Source organism: Ochlerotatus camptorhynchus, unplaced genomic scaffold (genome assembly GCF_037179485.1).
Source record: "Ochlerotatus camptorhynchus isolate MF236.1 unplaced genomic scaffold, CSIRO-AGI_Acam_v1.1 ptg000143l, whole genome shotgun sequence".
In the NCBI taxonomy this organism is placed as follows: domain Eukaryota; kingdom Metazoa; phylum Arthropoda; class Insecta; order Diptera; family Culicidae; genus Ochlerotatus; species Ochlerotatus camptorhynchus.
The window spans coordinates 144,548-154,266 of record NW_027040633.1 but is presented as its reverse complement, the minus strand read 5'-3'; the positions used below and the strand labels follow the sequence as shown (position 1 = coordinate 154,266).

At 37.4% G+C, this 9,719-nt stretch overlaps 1 protein-coding gene across 1 annotated transcript in view; it reads left to right on the top strand.

Moving 5' to 3' along the window:
- Window positions 1-6,977: 6,977 nt before the first annotated feature.
- LOC135700855 (dynein light chain 1, cytoplasmic) overlaps window positions 6,978-9,719 on the top strand; it is a 59,465-nt gene continuing 56,723 nt past the window's right edge. Inside the window, exon 1 of the mRNA XM_065221512.1 lies at window positions 6,978-7,313. The gene's annotated coding sequence lies outside the window, so the exon portion shown is untranslated. The remainder of the gene's footprint in view (window positions 7,314-9,719) is intronic.

Below are 9,719 nucleotides of genomic sequence, written 5' to 3'. Positions count from 1 at the left end.
TTTGTCTGAAAGGACTTCAACCGATACTGAATCAAAAGCCCCCTTAATATCCAAGAAGACAGAAGCCATTTGCTCTTTATTAGCAAAAGCCAACTGAATTTCAGTGGAAAGCAACGCGAGACAGTCGTTCGTTCCCTTGCCCCTACGGAAACCAAATTGAGTATCTGAGAGTAGGTGGTTCAACTCAACCCATTTGTCCAGGCGAAAAAGGATCATTTTCTCCAACAATTTTCGAATACACGATAACAAATTATTTTTTTTGTCTAGTTCGTCTGGGTTGAGTGAGAGTTTCAGATTCAGATACGCAATTTGGATTTCAGAGAGGCAAAGGAATGAACGACTGTCTTGCGTTGCTTTCAAGTGAAATACAACTGGCTTATGCGCAAAAACAGCAAATGGGTTCAGTTTTCTTGGACATTAAGGGGGCTTTTAATTTCGTTTGAATCGACCTTTCGGACAAACTCCACACAAGTGGGTTTTCACCAATTATGAACAACTATTTGAGTAACTTGCTGTCTGAGAAATATATGAGGGCTCATGTTTAAGCCCCATTCTTTATAATTTTTATGTAAAAGACATTGATGGTTGTCTTGATGAAAATTGCTCGCTAAGGCAGCTTACAGATGACGGCGTTGTGTCCGTTATAGGGCCAAGTGCATTGGACCTGCATGGCCATTGCAAGATACCTTAGACAATTTGTCTACTTGGGCTATGAAGCTAGGTATCGAATTCTCTCCGGAGAAAACTGCTGAGTTGGTTGTTTTTTTTCTAGGAAGCATCATCCGATACGGCTTTCAACTAAAGGGTAGAACAATCACTCATAGTATATCTTTCAAGTATTTTGGTGTCTGGTGTCTGAAAACATATTGCGTATCTGAAACAAAAATGCCAGCAAATGATTAATTTTCTTCGTACAATTACGGGAACTTGGTGGGAAGCCCACCCTGAAGATCTGATCAGGTTGTACCGAACAACCATCCTTTCGATTTTAGAGTACGGCAGCTTTTGCTTCCAAACCACAGCAAAAACAAACATCCTTAAGCTGCAACGGATACAATACCGCTGCCTTCGTATTGCGCTAGGCTGTATGCACTCGACTCATACGATGAGCCTCGAAGTACTCGCGGGTGTTCTTCCACTGACAGATCGTTTCGCTGATCTGTCTTTCCGGTTTATCATCCGTTGTGAAGCAATGAATCCTTTGGTAATAGAAAACTTTGAGAAGCTGCTCGACCGAAATCCTCAAACAAGATTCATGAGTTTGTACTATGAGTACATGACGCTTGAGGTGGGTCTTTCTTTATTAATCTCCAATCGTGATTGCTTTCAAGCCTTCTATAGTTCCTCTGTAAATTTTGATCTGACCATGATGCAAGAAATCCATGGAATACCAGATCACCATCGGTCGATGGTTGTTCCCTCAATTTTTGCAATCAAGTACCACCATGTAAGTAACGATAAAAGAATTTTTACAAATGGGTCAACCATAAATGCTTCCACTGGATTTGGTTTATTTAATCAATTTCATAGCGCCTCCTATAAACTGCAAAAAACCATGCTCCGTATACGTTGCGGAACTCGCAGCTATATTTTACGCAGTAGAGCGAATTGCCTCACTACCTTCTGACCATTATTTCATTTTTACGGATAGTCTTAGCTCATTGGAGGCTATTCGTTCAATGAGGCCGATGAAGCACTCCTCGTATTTCCTGCCTAAAATACGATCTAAACTGAGTGCTTTATATAACTGCTCCTATACTATCACCTTAACTTGGGTCCCATCTCATTGCTCAATTCCGGGTAATAAGAAGCTGAACTCGTTGGCTAAGGTGGGCGTTATGGAAGGCGATATTTTTGAGCGACAAATCGCCTTCAACTAGTTTTTCTCCATTGCTCGTCAGCAAGTCCTCATCAGTTGGCAACAAAAATGGAATGATGGTGATTTGGGAAGATGGTTACATTCTATTCTCCCACAGGTGTCGAACAAACCATGGTTCAAAAGGTTGGACATGAGCCGCGACTTTATACGCGTTATATCAAGGCTAATATCCAATCACTACTCGTTAGACTTGCAATTCTATCGAATTGGGCTCTCAGACAGCAATTTATGTGCGTGTGGCAGTGGTTATCACGATATCGAGCATGTTGTTTGGTCATGTACCTTACACCGTGTTGCCAGATCTGAGTTATCCATATCCCTCAGGGCCCGAGGAAAACAATCCGCGATACCCGTTAGAGATGTCTTGGTGAGCCGAGATCTCGACTATTTGAATTTAATTTATGTGTTTTTAAAACGGATAGATCTGAGGATTTAGTAGTTAGTGTCATCTTGTGTTCTCTCAAGCTGCTAGGTCCCCATCGGTGTACCCCCATGTTTGTCTTTTTCTCCAGTATGTCGGTTAGTATGAGATCAAGAGCACATTGCTTTCCAAACCTTGTGTTCACAATCCCTACCCTGCCATCCATTTGTTACAATTTGTTACCCCTAACCTCGAGATAGCCGTGAATAATCGGCGCCCGCGTTACTAACGTTAGTTTTAAGTAATTTTGTTATCTAAACAATGAATATCGGCTCCGCAAAGCTACAGCAAATGAGCTTGGAAAAATCAACGCATTATAAAAAAAAAACTTCAAAGTGCGCCATTTTGAACTTACGAAAAATTGATATCAGAACCATTTACCCAGAATCTGGGAGATTCCACTCATCGGAGCAAAACTAGTTTACTCATTTTTTTTGGCAACTCCATATACAGCATGCAAAAATTAGTGCTATCTACCCAGTCACAGAGTAACCAGTTCCGAAAACCGTTTTTTTGTTCAATTCTAATTGGGCCATAACATCAATCTATAGATATATAGTATTTGATATTGCGAGACTATTCACAACGTGCAAAAATCAAGCTGATAGTTGACTCGACACAAAAATGATTCCGTTGCACATCCCAACAAACAATCGTCTATTGAAGAAACGACTTCTTGACGATTTTATTCAACTGCATGCTTAATAATACTTGTATTATTGTTAATAATAACTTCTGTTCAGGCTTTGTTCACACAAATCTGGAGAATTTATTCAACCACAACATTGATCTACTTGGTGTTGTATAAGGTACATCGAGAAGCTTTTATTCGACACAAGTGAGTTGTAACAGAGCTTATTCGATAACATTTTTGATTATTCAGCGTTTATTAGGCATCACTGCTTCCTTAAAACAGTGATGCTCTGTATACGCTTGATTTTCATGTGAAGTAACGTTTATTTAGACATTATTATACATTTTTTAAACGATTATTCAACTCTGGGGAAATTAACCAGAAAATGAAAGATGGGAACATGGGAAGGGTGTTTCTTTAGTGATTGTGATTGTTTTCATTATTTGTGACTTAGCACGCACCACAACACGCAGAGATATTAGATAGTTTTTTACATGCATATACATGTCCTTGCATAGGATTTGAACCATGTATCTTCCGATCACCATACGCTTGCCTTGTCATCTGAGCTATCCTATAATTCATCATATGGGCAGCTCAATAATCAATAAAAGCTTGCTTGAAAGTGGTTATTTTTCAAACTAGATCAATGCATTCATTGTCATGAGTCATGTGATCGATGATTACTATTTAAATGAATTTGGACGTAGAACAAAAATAAAAAAAAGGGTTGAGCTTGGGATTGAACTTACGACCTTCCACTTGGAAAGCGGAAACGGTAACGACTACTCTATTGATTTCGTCTTGTTGTTAGGCTGAACAAGTGTTGTGGAATACATCGTTTATAAAGCATTTACAAAGCATACGATTAAAACATGGACACATAGTGGTATAAGAGATAATATTTTGACTGTATTCACCTTTATTCAGCAATATTCTCAAGCAATGCAATGAAATCTAACAATGGAGCTAAAAACATTTATTAGACGTCTAATAAAGCATGTTATTAAATCAATTGAAAACAGTCGAATTAAAGTATCAATGTATGTGCTAATTACACTTATTCAGTTTGTTATGTTATGTAAACTTCTGGCGTCAAATTGGGAAGGCAGTCAACTTTTATATAGCTTTTAATAAGTAAATTAATCAGATCAGAGCAAACAGTGGAATAAATGTGCATCTATCAATCTCAATTAGCTTTTTTCAGCACATAATTCAACAACTTATTTTATTCAGCATTGTACACTGTAATACAGCATTTATTCAATACATATACTTATTTGTGACTCTGAACTGTTTGTTGAGATCGTTTTCTTAGAAAGAGAAAGTATAGTTTGTTATCTCTTTTTACACACTAACTTTAGACTACTGGAGTCAGTAAAAATTTACTGGGTTTTTGAATTGCGAATCGTCCATATAAGGAGATTTCTATCCGTGTACATTGAAACATGTATTTGAATGTTGTGCAACATAAATATGAAATCATACTGTCGCTTAAAATGGTCAGGGTTTGAATCTACAAAATCGCAGTAAGGAATTTAAATTTATTGCAATTCATGGCTGTTCAAAAACTGAACCACGGAATAATCGTTTGTTATTGTTTTCTCGCAGCCATTATTGTTTTCACAATGAACAGGTACACTCAAATCTACATAAAACTACGATGAATTTAATATATCAATAATGAGGATACAATTTTATATGTATTGACTGCTCGTGAAAACTGCGCATGCTCAGCTTTTATGTCACCAACATGTTGTTTCACTTACGACTTTGAAGCATACTATATCAAGTATCTTGTATCGAGCACAATGGTTCTAACATGTTCTAATGCGGAATGTATTGGAACAATATTGAAATTTATTTTAAATTAATATTTCAAAATACCTCGCAAAATACCCTGTTTTCTAAGTGAAGACTTTAATTGGGTTGTTTAATTTCGAAAAACATACCGGTTTTAATACATCATCTGAAAGAGCTTCGTTTTCTGAGCACAAAGATATTTCTATTTATTCCATACACTAATAGAATTACACGCAATTATGTGTGGTCACATGAAAATCATGTGGAATTTTACATGGAAATTCGTCAATAAAGAATGTCCATGTAAAATTCCACATGATTTTCATGTGACCACACATAAACAGAATCCACCCAGAAGCACACATGAAATTTATGAGTCAAATGAATAGTATGTGTGTTTTTTTTCTTTTGTTGGGGGGAGTTGAACCACTGCGTCCATTATTTGAACTTTTGTGGTACACATGGCTTTTATGTGTACACATATTAAGTATGTGTCCAACACATAGATATCATTTGTTGATCACATTACAAAAATTCATGTTTGAGACACATAAAAACAATCTTTGAAATTTTAACAGTGTAGACATTCATCTCAATTTTCAAATCAAGATTTAAATTTTGAATTGTTTATGCTTAATCTATTGGTTAACATCTCGATTTTTAAATCAAGATTTAAAGCAAAATAATAACTTCACTGTTTGACACTAAACTGACAAACTGACAGCTCGCTCCCATACAAAGTGACACCGAGGGGCGTTAATAAGGTGATTTTTGCAAATGTAATCGTACTTATTTAAAATAGTTCCAGTGTATCAAAATTGATGAAATTTTGGATTATAATTTCATTTTTAATGCAGATTACGATTATGCATTTACCTCAATACCCTTAAAGAACCCAATTGGGTTCTTTAAGGGTATTGAGGTAAATGCATAATCGTAATCTGCATTAAAAATGGAACCCAAACCCAAAATTTCATCGATTTTGGCACACTGGAACTATTTTAAATAAGTACGATCACATTTGCAAAAATCACCTTATTAGCGCCCCTCAGTGTCACTTTGTATGGGAGCGAGCTGTCAGTTTGTGAGTTTAGTGTCAAACAGTGAAGTTGTTATTTTGCTTTATATCTTGATTTAAAAATCGAGATGAAAGTGTGTGGGTTCGATAAAAATATCGCTGTGCTCCGAAAACGACGCTCTTTCAGATGATGTATAAAAAACAATACAATTTTCAAAATTAAAGAACCCAATTAAATGGAAATTACTAATCCTTTTCTCTCTCTCTCTTTATAAACGTTTACTCTATTAATCGTTCCCAATAGACCGTGCTAGCATAGAGGTAACCCTAAGACCAGAAGGTCCCGAAGAAACGTGCTCAACTTTTTGGCTCTTCGGTCCCAAGCTAATCGATGCATCCCTCGAAACATAAGAAAATCCTCGAACCCCTCATTTTATCTGTCAAACTTTCATAGCATATAAAAAAAAACATAGTGTAGTACTAGAATGTCGACAAGAATGGAGTACGCTAATAGATGTACTTGGGACCAATACGAGGACCAATAGGCTAGTCAAGTAGTGAGCCAATTTTAAATTGGCTCACTACTTGACTGTTTTCTGGATCATCATATGATTAGTGTTGGTCAGCTTCAAGTAGGCTATTTTATTTTTAATATTACCGATACGGTGACAGTGATAAATGAACATGTTTGATAACAGTGATATATGATGATGAAAAGCAGACTTTTAAAATTTTCCATCCCGCTTTATTTTCCAGCCATTCGTGAATGATAATCAACAGTTCTGCCAATCTTATTGACCCGACCACGGTAGCGTCAGCCAAAGTTATGACTTCATGAGCAATACCGTCAAAGCAACTTTTTCCGAACACATCAAGATACGGATACGTTGGTGAGTGCTTTTCAATACTGTTCATTGGAATATTTGAAACTGCGAAACGTGAAAGTTATCAAAATTTAATTGAAACATTAAAAGAATCACAAGAATTATTCTGATCTGCTAACTGCCACCTCCGGCTCACTGTTCCTGTCACGCTACATTTCCCATTCAGAAACCTGTTGCCCATGTCTATGTCGCGCAACATATTTCGCTCAAATAACCATTTCGACTGCGCTACACCGAATCCTCTCGTTTCGCACCGGTTCGTCCGGTACCGCTGGCTGTTTTCGCACGCGACATTCGACCGCTAGAAACCGCCTGGCAGAAACGGCTTCAATCACTCGCAAACACATCACACAGCCAAAGCAGGGAAGATCAAAAGTGCCCGAGTTTTGGTGCAAAGCAGCAGCAAGCATTCGAATCGAAAAACCGCGTCGCTTACAAGTTTTTTTTTCCGGTGAAAATCTTCTAATAATTTTCGTGATCCAAGCAAGCGGCGAACGGTAATTAGCTCGAATTCTCGTCGGAACGGTAGTGAACCTTAATAGCTAACCTGGTCCGGAAGGGATCGAACGTTGAACGACGGATCGAACGGTCAGTTCTGGTTATAGTGGATTTGTAGTGCTCCTCAGCCAAGCGGCGGAAGCGTTTTCGGGATTAAAACCACGATAGTACGGCAGGTAAGGGAATCTTCTGGGACGTTCGGGTCAATTTTTTTCGGGACTATAATTAAAAAGTGGTGGTACATTCGATTCCTGGAACAGATTTCGCGTGCTAGCCCTTTTCCAGCGGTGCACGGCGTAGTGAAAATATTTTCGATTGAATTTGTCTGAAAGATTTTACCGAACTCAAAACGATTTCGTGGTGGATGTGGTTGTCGAATTTGGAAACGATCAAACGAAACGGAAAAGCAATAAAAAAAAGTGGTTCCAGGGTACCAGCCAGCCAGCTAGCAGCAGTATCCACCAACACATTCAAGGTCATTCCCGGCATAATTGGCGCTCTCTCGTGCTTCGAGCTGTGTATCGCAACTTTCTCACCTCCTCCTCATGGTAGCATGTTAGCAGCCAACCAGCCACACGCTGTTCAGTTCGCAGCTCAATGTTGCCAGCTGGTGGGAAGGTTTCTCGACTTTTGGATAAACATTTATATCAAATTGATTGGTTTGAATTTTTTCTCTTGTCTCTTTTCTGGCAATTAATGCTGTGATAAATGCAACCGGAAGAACCAATGGGGTTAGCCTGTTTGAAATCCATTGCCGTTTGCGTTGTTTTCTAAATAGGAAAATTATGGGTTGTTGGAGGAGTATCAGATGTCTTTAGTGTAAGAATTTTTTGCAAATATATTTCGTTTTAAGATAAAGTTATATTATAAAGTCAGTAGGAGTTTGCTGGTTTGCGTGGGTGTATTTTGGTTCGCGTGTAAAGGGCCTTAGAAAGTTTGTTTACAAATGCTTTTGTACCGTTATCAAATGTTATGCCTGATACGTCATTTCCCTGAATTTATCGTTTCCCGGAAAACTATTTCATGGAACGTACTGGAAAGTATAGATTCGTTTGGCAGGCCTGATATACATAGAGCATTTCCAGCTCAAAACTGGCAAAATAAAGCCATTTTTGTCCCGACCCATGCAGACCATTATAATATTACGATATTACCTCGAATATTACCATAGACAAATTGACATAACACATTTTCATCGAACAGGCATTTAACGGTCAATTTTAGTTTTTCTTAGTTGGTAGTGGCGTGCAACCACTTCATTCGAGCAGTTAAAATGACGTTTACTACCACTCGAACTTTGAAATAGAACATTATTTCAGTGCCAACATTTCAAAGGGGCGTAATTGCATTTGTAAACAATGGCTTTAGCCGACGATTTCTCGCGAATAAAAGCTCACTTATGAAAAATAATGACACCAATAGGTAAAGGAATATTTCCTCTATCATCTAGCTTTGTTATTTTGAAGGAGTGAGCTTTAAGATGCGAGAAATCGACAGCTAACGCCATTCTTTACAAAAGCAATTACGCCCCTTTGAAATGTTGGCACTGATTTTAAGATTTTTTCTTCTAGAACCACGAGAAAAGTAGCCAACATTTGTGAGTTTCATAAAAAATAGAAATTAGTTTTGTGAAATCGGTGGTAGAAAGTCACACCAAAACTGATGTACAAAGAGGTCAAATTCACTTGCGTTTGACGTCTACACATTACCGCCAGCTGTTGCGCTGTTGCCCATGACAGTGTACTCAACAGATGGCGATAGTGTTTAGTGACGATGTTTAATAGCGAAAACTAAAAATCCTCAGAGAAGAGATGAGCGGAGAGATTTTTTTTCGAGGATTTCTTATTATTACTAGATCATATTTCAGAGTATTGTAATCAAAAAGAAATACAATAATCATTATTTTTCGAGTGCTTCTCAATTTTAACTAGTTAGACTAAAAATAGTATTCTGACTATATTGATTGATTGATCTTTGTTGGTTAATTAATGGCACCAAGAAATGTGTAAATATTGCGATGCACTGAATTATTATTTTGCACGCACCTACATCGGATCGAAAAGAAAAGTCATTGAAATGCTACACGGATAGAAATCTCCTTATACCTTTTGGCAAATTTCCATTGCTGATTATTCATAAATTGTATAAGTCAACTAATAAGCAGACGCCTTGCAAAAAGTTAATAAAGATCATGTGTCAAATGAAATGTATGAGTGGTCACACATACCTTTTATGCATTCTAATAGGACCTATTTTGTTTGTCTTATGGAATGTATAAGGCTGATGCTTTGGTAAAAATGTATAAGTGAAACACATGAATTAAATAATTGATTTTCGTTTCGTGTAGCTTCTAGAAAGGGTTTCAAGACCGAATTGTATGTTGATTTCTCCGACCATCTCTCCCTCTGAGTATTTCTAGTGAAAACCATTCTATGAGTTATGTCTGTTTGTCTGTGCTATTACCTACAACTTCTTCTTGTCATTTTGATCAAGCATACTGTTTTCAAGTAATAATTCATTGAAAAAAAAAATATCTCATTTTTTTTACATAACCCAATACATATACCCAGCCGGCGCCGGTG